This window comes from Mastomys coucha, unplaced genomic scaffold (genome assembly GCF_008632895.1).
Source record: "Mastomys coucha isolate ucsf_1 unplaced genomic scaffold, UCSF_Mcou_1 pScaffold14, whole genome shotgun sequence".
NCBI lineage: Eukaryota > Metazoa > Chordata > Mammalia > Rodentia > Muridae > Mastomys > Mastomys coucha.
In genome coordinates this window covers 5386786-5399383 of record NW_022196896.1, presented here as the reverse complement: position 1 = coordinate 5399383, position 12598 = coordinate 5386786, and the positions used below count along the sequence as shown (strand labels likewise).

The following is a 12598-nucleotide window of genomic DNA, read 5'->3' as shown; positions in this document are numbered from 1 at the left end:
TGGTAGAGGAATCTTCCATAAGCTTATTGGAGATTAGGGAAGTTTATCTTGTCGACTCACTAGCCAGTATCTTTACCAGTGGTATCCGGACTAAATGAAAATATTATCAGATATCCCCTCTTCGGATCCCTCTGTGTGCCAGTGGGTTAAGGAGTATTAGGACTATAACCACGTATAACTGATTCTTGAATAATAAGCTGAGGAACATCACATCGGAGATTTGAGGGTAATAAGGCAAGTTAGCAACACAAGGTGAACTCTGTAGTGTGTGTGTGTGTGTGTGTGTGTGTGTGTATTTTGTGTCCTTTTTGGCATTTTTTTGTCTGACTGGTTTTTTGTTTGGTTGTTTTGATTTTTTCCCTTTTGTGGTTTTGTTGTTGTTGTTTGAAAGAGAGAAAAAAATTGTATAGAGAGAGTATAAAATTGGGTAGGTAAAGAGGTAGGGAAGATTTGGGAGAAGTTGGGGGAGGTGGAAACAACATCAAAATACATTGTATCAAAAGTTTTAATTTAAAGGGGCTGGAGAGATGGCTCAGTGGTTAAGAGCACTGACTGTTCTCCCAAAAGTCCTGAGTTCAGTTCCCAGCAACCACATGGTGGCTCACAACCCTCTGTCATGGGGTCTCCATCTCAATGCAGCCAAGGACTGTGCTGTCTTTCCTGGAAACTAGCAGAGCTAGGACTTTCCTGCCCTGTCCTTTTGTGTTGAGTTCTCTTATTCCACTACAGGATTTTACATTAATTTTTGTTAAATTCAGTCTATGCATTTGCCTAATAACTTCAGCCTGTGGTCCTCACTTGGAGATCTCCACTCTGCCTGCCTGAGTAGCTCACCAGTAGCTATAAACGTGTTTTCTAAGTCCAAGACAGAAGCTAGGCAAAACAAAGTAGAAGGGAAAGCTGGGTCCCACGGATGACACTTCTCCCGAGTTGGAGTTGACCCCAGTCCACCAGCCAGCGGCTGATGACTAGATTTTCCTGTTGCCTGGGCCTTGTTCAGAGTGCGCTGGCAGGTGTAAGTTGCCAGGCTGGATTCCCAGGGTGATGTTTCCACTGCGTTCTCCCCGAAGTCCTGCCACCAAAACCAAAAGTGCAGTCATTGGGGCGTGACGTGTTCCCAGGCGAGCTTGAGTGGGAGCTTGCGTTCCTACTCTCCTGTCTGGGTTCCCAGCGCTTGACGCTAAGCTCAGAAAAGTCAAGCAGAATCCAGATGGACGGTTGCTAACGGCTTGGCTTTTCCTCGTTGAGAGGGTCACAAGAATGTTTACAGTGTTGTGTGTGCCCAGTGGAGTGGCAGGAAAAAAGGCTTCTTCTGCCGTGTATATCATTATAAAACACTAAAGACGCCAAAAGAAACCACTTCATGGAGTCCTGGGGTTAATGTGTGGAAAGACGAAAGAAAATTTAAAAAGCAGAAATGGAAGCTGGATTTTAGGGCACACTATTAAAAACTGAGTTTCAGAATCCCATAGAAAGAATGTTGATCAAAAACTTCTCAAGAGGGCTGGAGAGATGGCTCAGCAGTTAAGAACACTGACTGCACTTCCAGAGGTCCTGAGTTCAATTCCCAGCAAGCACATGGTGGCGCACAACTATCTGTAATGGGGATCCAATACCCTCTTCTGGTGTGTCTGAAGACAGCAACAGTGTACTCACATACATGAAATAAATAAATAAATCTTAAAAAAAAAAAAAAAAAAAAAAAAAACACTTCTCAGGAGGCAGTCAGTCCTCTGCAAGCCAGGCTGTAGTTCCTTCCCCAGGAGAAACAGCCCTACCGGCTCCTTTGTCCTGGAATGGGGTCAACATTCCGCAGAAGGAAAGCAGATTGAAAACACACCAGAAATACCCATACTCATAAAGCTCCCCCAGTACTCCACAGCCCAGCACCCCACCCCACAGGCAGGGAGGGACCTAGGGCCTTTTTACCTCCAACATCAGTCTCCCCAACTCTGACCCATCTTCTTTCTTTTTCGGGGACGTTCTGAGAAACAGCATCCATAGCCTTCATCCCTCTGGCTCCTCTACTGTTTTCAAATAGTCATGCTTTGCCTCTTCAGGCTCCCCCTGCAACATCACAAATGACCGAATCCTTGGAAGACACTGCTGTGAGGTCTTCTGGGCTCCCTCCGGCCAGCCCCAGTGTCTGCCTGCACATTACAACCATTAACAGCTGTTGGGAGGTCTTTCAACTTCTTGCTGACGTGTTTCAACACCCGTTTTCTAGGGCTTAGCTATACAAAAGAAGTAAGAGAAAAATGGCAAAAGAGTTAGATAAAATCCCCATCATTTCAAGAGTCAGACTTACCTCCCTTTAAAAAAAAAACAAAAAACAAAAAAAATAAAACAAAGGCTTCAGAGATATTGGCAGCTCATCCCTCAGATGACCTCATGTGCTGGTCCCAGAGGCAGCCCTGGGTTGCTCTCTGAGACTCCACAGGAATTGCTGGATGTTGTTCATGGTTGATATGAGACTATTAGCATCCTCTCTGACCTGACTGTGGTCTCACAACATGTAGAGCTCTAAACTAAACAGAGGGGACGTGGGTATCACCACTGAGCTTAGAAGCCAGGGCCCCCAGTCACCCAGCAAGCAGACTCCCATCCAATTCTGTACTGGGGAAGCAGAGGATTCTCAGTTGCAGGCTAGAACTACGGGACACGGTAGACATCTGAGGAGCCCCCCACTCCGTGTCAGCTTTACTCCACTCACGCCCCCTGCCCCAGGTGTGCTGCAACAGCTATTGCTAAGCGCTCAGCTCCTCATGCCCAGCACTCTGCTGCCTCTTACTGCTTCTCTCTCTGCAGACTACCTAGCCCCTACTACAGGAGAGTCATACACACTCCTCTCTCATGTTTCACAAGGGGAAGGGAGAAATCCTTCAAACTCAGGGTTCAGCAAGTGTATTTGTCCAGGCTCGTAATCCAAGGATTTCCAGAACCATGAATTGTATACCACAATTTCAGTTTGTCTGTAAGAACATTTTTTTTTGAAGCACTGTGGCCAAGTGATGGTGACACGTGTTAATCCCAGCACTTGAGAGGCAGAGACAGGTGGATCTCTGTGAGTTCGAGGACAGCCAGGGCTGCACAAAGAACAACTATGCTTCTGAAACTCTCCCTGCAAAAAAAAAAAAATATGTTTATTTGCACATATATCTGAAAAGTATAACTCAAAGCTAAGTGTTGTAGCGCACACCTAAATTCCAGCACTTGGGAGAGTGAGGCAGGAGGATTGCTGTGAGCTCAAGATGAGCCTGGGCCGCATAATGAGTTTCTGCTTGAACCGCAGAATAAAAGATCCTTTTCTCAGAAAACAAAACCAAGTAAGTGTAATTTCTGGGTTAAACCTGAGTCTGCAGCTCTTTTCCCTTGCCAGTTAAGATGCTCTTCCACAGAAGGGACCAGGAAGACGGTGGGGGTATCTGTAGCCTCATTTCTGCTGCTCAGGCATGGGTTAGAGAAAAAGCAGGACAGGTTAATAAAGTCTGATCAGAAAATACCTTCAATGCCAGGCTGAGAGACGGGCAGTATTGTAGAGAAGCCTCGAGGTTCTTTAGGGACCAATTGGACAGAATGCATAGAAAGTAATAGAGGGAAAACAAGACAATGGCAGTGATGTCGCAGGCAGCAAGGAAACGCCATGAAATGACATGTCCAAGAAGAGAAGGAACAGAGTTGACGTTAAAGATGGGAAGGAGATCGAAAAGACCTAAAGTGATTTATGTGTCTTCAGTTGACTGTCCAGGCTGTGCTCATTGCCTCCCTGCGCAGCAGCTCAGCCCAGAGCAGGAGCCACCTCTGTAAAGACAGGAATACACACACTCCGGGATGGTAGCCATCTGCCGGTGGTGGAGCTGCAGAGCACTCAAAACACAGCTGGTGTGACTGAGAAAACACTGATACTCAGAGCTAGTGACTACCACATTGGACTAGAGTATCAGCTCGGACATGTCCCTGATTTGCAGACCGTTCTGTCGTAGAGTCTAGCACAATGCCTAGCACATAGTAGGCACTCAGTATTTGTTGTACAAGTAAATTTTTAAAACACCGTGAAATCTAGGCAAGGATTGGGCCCCATTCAGATCAGTTTGTTGTTTTCGAGGAGATGTTTCAAAGGATGAGGAGAAGGGGATTTCCCAGACCTGTTTGGGATCTTCCCCGAATGTGTAAACCGAAGTGCTCAGAAACCACAGGCAGGCAAAATGAAGCCAACAGGGATGGCTGAGAACTGGCTGTGGTAGCCAGAGTCTGATCTGCAGTCCCTTCTATGGGGCTCCTCATTTCTGGCCTTAAATGCCCCACCCCAAACACGCAAGAGGAATAACCAAGACAGGATTATACATGTAGAGGTAGTTGGGGAGAGAGGTCATGTTAGGACCGCTTTGTTACACCAGACAGTGAAAACTTACAATGTAAATTCAGGTAGACAGGCATTGCACTTGCCAGAACAGCTCTGCCTGCAAAATGAGACTAAGAATCTTCCCACATCAGTTCCCAACCTGCTGAGAGGAGCAATAGAGTAATAGAGCATAGATAATAGCTCTGCAATCTACCAAATGATTGTCATGTACGTATTGAAATCTGTACAAGCTAGAGTACATCTAAACATATACCTGAAAAGCCTGGCTAGTAAGGTATAATTCTGTTATCTGTCTGGGGCCGGGGGTGGGAAATGGTGCTAGATTGTATCTGCATCCAAACACAGAACCTCACCAGTCTGGAGGTAAAAAAAAGAAGGAAGAAGAGGAGGAGGGGGAAGGAGAGGGGGAGGAGGGGGAAGAGGAGGAGGAGGAAGAGGAGGGGGGAGGAGGAGGGGAAGGAGGAGGAGGGGGAGGAGGAGGACGGCTACGACTTTTATCTCATACAAAAGAAAGAAAGGAAGAAAGAAAGAAAGAAAGAAAGAAAGAAAGAAAGAAAGAAAGAAAGAAAGAAAGAAAAGAAAGAAAGAAAGAAAAGAGAAAGAAGAAAGAGAAAAGGCCTCTGGGAAATGTGATTCTTCCTGTCCCTGGTCTTCGTGTGTGGCTTTGTGCTTGCTGTCAGGAGGTCCCTGTGCCTTCCCAGTGTATTGCTGAGCTTTGAGAATCATAGGCTCCCTCCTCCCACCTCCCACCTCCAGTTACCAAATCGCACCTCCCCACTGCACTGTAATCCTCCCCTTAACTTCTTCCCTTCACTTCCTCTGGCCACCATCTTAGCAATACACTGAGACTCTCCTCCATGAGCTGACTTCCTCAGACTCTGAATTTCCCCTGCAACACCCATCCTCCTCCACTAAGAAACCCTTTCTCCTAAGCCATCACTGCCCTTCCAGCCTGGTTCCACACCTTCCTTCATGCCAACCGCAGCAGGATTGATTACAGGCACTCTGTTTGCTAACTGTCCATATGCAGAGCTCTGTCTCTTTGTGATAGCTGTTGCCTGATGCAGGTGACAGGGACTTCAGGAAAGGCAGTGCAAAAGACTCACACTGCTCCCCCAACCTATTTCTTATTCACTTATTTATTTATTTAGATACAGCATTTCTCTTTTTCTTCTATTTTGACTTTTTTTTCACTTTATTCATTTCTTTCTTTCTTTCTTTTCTTTTCTTTTCTTTTTTTTTTTTTACAAAAGTTTATTACAATGTACAACAGGCTCCAGGATAACACTTATTCTAACTATTAAAGTGGCAAAGATGTTATGGCAGGGAATCCAGATGTTTAAATAGGAATGGATGAGGAGGGTCACCATCACCTCAGATGTGAGAACAGCTTACTTTTTTGCCAGATTTCTTAATTCTACCTGTGGCCAAGGGGCCCTTCCCCTCGGCCTTGGCTTTTAGCTCCTCGAGTTTCTTCTGTTCCTCCTTTTGTTATCTTCCTCGTCCATCTCGTTGGCCTGCTTCTTGGGCTGTTTCAGAGGCTTCTTTTTGCCACCTTCCCGGCCCAACATGGCGCCTCCAGCCCCTTCACCAGACCCTGATTCTATCTGACTTCTTTATTTAGGCTTTGAAAGATTTTGATATTTGTGTATTGTGTATACTGGTTATATCCTCCGCCCCACTCCCCACTCTCTTAACTCCCACCCACACATGGCCCCTAAACTGCATGGCCTTTTCTGTTTTAACAGGTTTTTGTTTTGTTTTGTTTTGTTTTGTTTTTCTGGATTGCCCTGGCTGGCTTTCCTGGAACTCACTCTGTAGCCCAGGCTGGCCTTGAACTCCGAAATCCGCCTGCCTCTGCCTCCCAAGTGCTGGGATTAAAGGCGTGCTCCACCCACCGCCCGGCTCTGTTTTAACAGTTTTAGCACAGTAAGTCCAGTTCATGCTGCACATGGATGTAGATTCACACACTGGGACACGGACAATGTACCAGTCGGCTCTCCCCAAAAGCCATCCACTGCCAATAGCTCCTCAGCCTGGCTGGGGCCTTAGGAGCCCCTCTTCTCCTATACTGGAATGTTTAACTGGCTAGATCTTGTACAGTCTTAGGTAGGTAAGCATAGTTGCTATGAGTTCTCGTTATATCCAGCATTTCATATCACCCCTCCTTATCCTCCAATTCTTATGTTCCTTACACCTCCTCTTCCACAATGTTCCCAAGGCTTGGGGAGGGGAGAGTTGATAGACATGCCCCCTCTACAGCTGAGCACTTAGAATTACTACTAGCCTCTTATTAGCCACTCCTTGCTCAGGTGTAGGAGCTCTTTATGTAACCGTGGTAGGCCTCAGACTCACATACTGCCTTAGCATCCTCGATACTGATAATACAAATGGGAGCCACCACACCCAACCCAGCCCGTGTTTGTGTGTCTGTCTGTTTGTTTGTTTTTAAGGGAATTAAGAGGGAAAATAGCAAACTGATCCTAAGATTGTTTTCTCACTTATGCCCACATTTCTTCAACTCTTTCTGGCGCTTTTGTAATTTAATTTCTTGGCAGTTTAACATAGCCATTAAGGGAAGGAGTCTGGTCGTAAATGCTTCACATGCATGTTCATCACTCAGGGCTCTTCACATTCATGTGTCACTGTCAGGTTCAGCATTCTCCCCCAGCAAGAGTATGTTTCCTCTCAAAGTAAGATGGTGTCTCAACGTGGATCCGATTGATTATCACTGTACTTAATTTTAATTGGTTGTCTTCTACCTTCCATTTTTGTTATAACCTTCTCTTTCCAAATATCAGCAACTAGGCCTAGTTGCAAATGAGACCGTTTTCATCTTCAAATTTTATTCAGATTCAAATATGTCTTTGCAAACAATACATTACAAAAAAAAAAAAACAGGCTTCCTTTGACTTCACTCATTGGCTCTAAAACATGCTGAAAGTTGATGGCCGTCTACCCCGCCGTGTGCCGTGTGACACCCAACAGTGATGCAAAGGGTGAGATGCAGTGAAATGCACACAGCGAAACTGTACAAAGGATAAGCAGGATGGAAATGATGTGCTGATGCTAATTAGAGCTGCAATGGCCCGATCCCTGAGTAAACGAAGCCAGGGCACCTGCACACAGCACTCAGGAGGGGACACAGCCCCATGTTCCTCTGTGCATCCAGGTGTGCTTTTCAGTTTTCATTTTAGCCAGGCTGTGGGTGGGTAGGAAACCTCTAAAATAGTCAGATATAAGAATATTCCAGTTTTGTAACTGTGGGAAGAATCTTCACTTTCCGTACACACTGCCTGAGACTTCCCCGTGATCTCGTGACTTGGATTTAGACAAATGCAGCCTGTATTTTTCATGACCTGGTATCTAAGGAATGACAGGCAGAATGGACAGTTTGGATAAGTTTCATTCCAGAAGTCTAAAGTTGGCTATCTGAACTGTCTTCTGCCCCCGCCCCTTGGAGGCAGTTTATGAATAATGCTTGGTTTTCAAAATAAGTTCCCAGGTCTTAGCATTGGTGTGTGTGTGTGTGTGTGTGTGTGTGTGTGTGTGTGTGTGTGTGTGTATACACAAATATATTTGTCTTCTTACTTGCAATAAAGAGATACTTATCACCATGTAAACAAGAGGAAACGGAGTCCATAGCCTGTGTAAAGAGAAAGGCCACAAAAGCACAAAGAAGTAGATGGTGCTCATGAGAGAATGAGACAACACTTTGAAAGCAAAGTGTAGATACAACTTCAACATGGAGAAAGGGCCATTTGGGGCCAAGTGCCCCTCCACTACCTTGTAGCACCCTCTCTGTTCTGTCATTACAGCAGCTATAGCATTGGCATACAATTGAACGATGCGAATTTGCCCCATCTTCCCATTTAGACTATTCAATCACCGTGCATGATTTCTCTGTTGGTGGCTGCAGTGGTTTTTAGTCAGCAAATTTACTACCTAAAAGAAGTAGCACAATAGCCATTTGGCTAAATTGTCAAATTCGTGGACATTATAGCAGTAGTCTAGAGGAAGGAAAAGGTATTGTGTACATTAAATGAGAATGAGAGGGGAAAAAAACCTGATCACCAAGACTAGAAACCCAGAATGGCATCGTCAGTGCGAGCTCTGATATGCTCTCGCAGCCACTCCTGACTCTGGACAGAGTAATTTTGTATGGAGAAACATCTTTGGCATTCTAGCTAAACAGCCTGTCTTTTCTGTGTATCGGGTACACTCAAGCTCCCCCTGGGGAGAGATGGGGTATCCGGGCAGCAGTGCTTTATCTCTGTAGATTGGTATAAATGAGCTAGTAGAACCCCCACCAATCGCCCAGGAGTTCACAATTGGAGAACAAAGGGTAGTGGCTCCTGGGAGCTTTTCTGGGCACTCGCCTGCCATTCACTTTGAAGCAAGCTTATTCTCACACTGGGAGTTGTTTCCAAGTCAGGAACAGCATGTATTTTATAAAAATGTATTCAGTCTCTGGTTCTTTTTCCCTGTGCCACCCACACAAGCATTCAGAGAAAAGTCTGCTCACCTTTTTATTTGAACTACCTATTTATTCCCTTCCCTCCTCCCTTTAAAGTCTTAGGTTAATACTTTTGTGTTTAGATTACGTGTTTTTAAAGCCATCCACAATCTGGCCAGTTAGTTTAGGTCATAGTGAAGCGTGCTCTGGCGGAGGGCGGATAGCCTTGAACACAGCCTGGGCAGCCTTCACTGGTGCGAGGCAGACTTTGCTCTGCAGGCTTCAGTTTCCCCACTATAATTATGAGCAAAAAGCCTATGGTTAATTGCAATGCATGAATGGGAGATATTCTCCCAACTTATCTGCATTCATCACTTGCTGGTGGCTTCTCTGTTGAGGTCTCCATCGAGTTGCTACAGAGCTTTTGGCAGTGCTGCCGCAGTGGCTGGTGAATTTTTATGATCTGTTGCATGCTGCTGGTGCAGTTTCCTGCCCTGTAATGGTATCAGTTTTCCTGACACAGGGGGCTACAGACTGCAACCCAGGAGCCCGCATTAGCATAAAACGTCCCAATTCTGTCAGTTTGATTAATTTGTCTCTTTGTCTCCACTCTATATGATAAGTGCTATTAATGGTTGCAGCACTTCATATGTCAAAGTCTTTCTTCCTAATGACTTGAAAATGTGGTTTATTTCCCCCCTTTCTGTACTATTTCTCTCATTTAGCATTCCACTCAGTATAGATTTATGCCGTGCTCTTTCATTGTCTCCCTGGCTGCAGTGCCGCAGTGATTACATATGGTGTAGAGTGTGTAGAGATGTGATCCCAGGGGCGCCAGCTGCTGACGCAAGCTGAAAATAGACCCAGCGTATGCTCAGCACTTTTCCCAGAGGCCTTTTATTTATTAGTAACAGCCTTGGTGCAGGACAGCTCGGATCCTCATTTAGTGAGATGACTTCTTTGCCTCTTCAAATGCTGCAGCCGCCGCCGTGACTTTGCTCTATTTACTGACACTGCTGTGTGATATTTTTAACCTCCTTGTATCTCACCAGCGACTTAGCCTAACGTAGATTGTAATATAACCTCAATATATAATGAACTCAAGAAAAGACAGGCTCCATTGGAAGTAATGGGAGCCTGGCAGCTCTGCAGTTTAAATTGAATAACCCTATTTGTAAGACGGCATTTTTACATGCTACACTGCTTTACCATGAGTCTCTCTATTCTTCTTCCTGGGATTCTCACACTATCTCTAGTGCGTGTTCTCTGATGAGGAAAAGGCAAAGAAACTATGGCATGACAGAGCCATAGCACTTTCCTAAGAAGGGAAGATGGAGAGATGAGGGTGTTTCCAAGGTCAGTCACTGGACCGGAACCAGCATCATTAGTGTTTGAAATGGGCACTTATCAATTCAGGCCAGCCAATTGGAGTGCTCAGACTCTGCTGTGAGCACAGCACATCTGTGATACAAATGTAACGACAGAATTTAGGTTCAGAGGAACAGCTGTTCTTCTACACATGTTTGTAAATTCATACGCTTGAAAAATGCTAGTAAAATATATTTTTCACAAGAATTCTTCATTTGCAATGTCATTCTTCTCTGTGAGAAACAATCTTTGAGCAGAATAAGGTCTGGCTCATTTTTTATGCTATCAGAAAGAGTCAATCCAGTAATTCCTTTGTGTGTGATCCACTGTTCCAAGTCACAAAAGTGAAAAGATAACCTGAATAACATTCAGGTTTACAGACAAATAGCAAACTGAAAGTGTTACTTCTGGGCAGGGTCTGTAAAATACTGAGAAAGCCTTGAGGAAAAGCAGGCTTATAAATAGGAAGCAGACCTCTTTGTGATGAAGAAGTAGAAAATGGAAACCAAAATCCCAAGCGAGTTAATACACACACACACACATATATGGGTTTTTTAGCTACTCTAGAGCCAATGGGCAGAAAGCAGGATGAATCACTTCCTAAATCTGTTCCTACCTGAGGTAAGACCATGGGTTTATTTCTTTAGTAACAGATTTTATGAATGCTGTGATCAAACAGAGCTAAACACATGATTCCCTGCTGGGTTGGCATAAAAACTTAAAATAGTGACTCAGTATTAAATAGAGTGTGATCATCTCATTTGAGCAAGTGTGGCATCTGTAATGCTGAAGGCATCCTTCAAACCATTCATACAAGGATCAAACCAGAAGGCGCTGGACTAGAAGACAAGCCCCATTTTGCTATCCACACAGGCAGTTACACAAGTGTAAGATTGTAGCATTTTATTGGTTGTGATCCTTGTGGCTTATAGATCTTTTCTGGTTTGAGTCTTATACTGGTAATAGCTTAGGCCACTGTAGCGAGAGCAGCGTCCAGCACCCTGCCGAGAAGATCCCCCTCCAAGACAACAGGAATATGCAGGAAGAGGACAAGGGAGGGGAGGACCTGGCCTGTGTCTAATGCGCTCTCTCTTACTTCTTATTTTTGCTTTCTTTCATCACTCCAGTCCTGCTTCACAAAGAGCACTCAAGCTTGTTCTCCTGCCTCTTCCTGTCTGTGACACAGTGACACTGTAGCAGATTTCACTCTCTGTCTGGTGGCCTCAGAACAGTGGGTGATCCTGCTTACTATAAGAGAAGTGACATTTGGGCATGACAACATGAATTAAGGATGGAATTTACCAATCAACTCTTAATTTCCTAGCTTTTGTGATTCTAAAATAGAGTCGGCATGTTCTAGCTGGGAGAAAAAGCATGAGCCTTTGTTTACATGTGTATCTGCTGCTAAAACTCTTGGTTTTCTCCTGTAGTATAGACACTGTGGTATAAAGAAAAATATTTCGTGTCTTGTCAGTTTTTTTCACTGGGATTTCTGAAAGCTGGTGTTCCTTTCTGCTGTTAGATCTGAAATGGAGATAGAAGCCCTTTGTTTTGATAAGCGGGACTTTTTCCCCTTCTGAAAACTCCTCATTTCTACAACATCTCAAGAGAGACATCTCCATATGTACAAAGCACGCAGTAAATGACACAGACTCTGAAGGAGGTTCTTGGAGCCAATTATTTAGCAAGTGGCTTCTAAACCGAAGACAGAAGGGAGATGTGTACTTGCAGACAGGAGCCAAGCCGAGAAAGAAGGAGCAAATCTATCTAACTACACCTCCTGGGTGCCAGGCCACCAAGAATAGTGTAAGTGAAGTCAGAAAGACTCAACAAAGAAACGGGAGAAGAATGAGGGACTTGGCTTTTTTTCCCAAATAAATACTGTTTTGCAGAAGTATTTCAGTAAAAGAGAGAAACGTTTAAAAAATGTAAGAAAAAGATGAAGTTGTAACCTCTACGTTGACAAGGGATGGCAGTCATTAGAAACAGCCTCAGTCAGGTTTCATTCCAGGACAGTTACCAGGAGGTAGAAAATGGCCAGCCTTGGTCATTTTTGTCCATTAGCCATTTCAGATTCCTTTGAAAATGTGAAGGAAAAAAATGTTTTTATTTGTTTGGCTCTTTGTGTAAGGTAAGATCTGCCTTTCCCCAAGAAACGTCACCACCAAGGCACAACCTAACAGGGCCTTTTCCCGTGGTACCAGGAGCCAATATCGAGTCTGGTCAGAAGTCACTGTTAGCTCATCCTGGCTTGCTACAGCTATGACTATACTCTGTTTTTTATTACTGACTCTCGCAGTAAAACATACATCCATGCCACTCCCACACTCCAGACTGCGAGTGGAGGAGAGCTACCTGAAGGCTGGCTCTCGAGTCTGACTTGTTGAACCTCACAAAGGCTTTCAGCTATC

At 44.7% G+C, this 12598-nt stretch overlaps 1 protein-coding gene and 1 pseudogene across 10 annotated transcripts in view; one reads left to right on the top strand and one right to left on the bottom strand.

Moving 5' to 3' along the window:
• Nucleotides 1-12598, top strand: part of Bach2 (BTB domain and CNC homolog 2) — a 348948-nt gene that overhangs the window by 287474 nt on the left and 48876 nt on the right. The gene's annotated exons all lie outside the window — the stretch shown is intronic.
• On the bottom strand, nt 5671-5934 carry LOC116088001 (annotated as a pseudogene).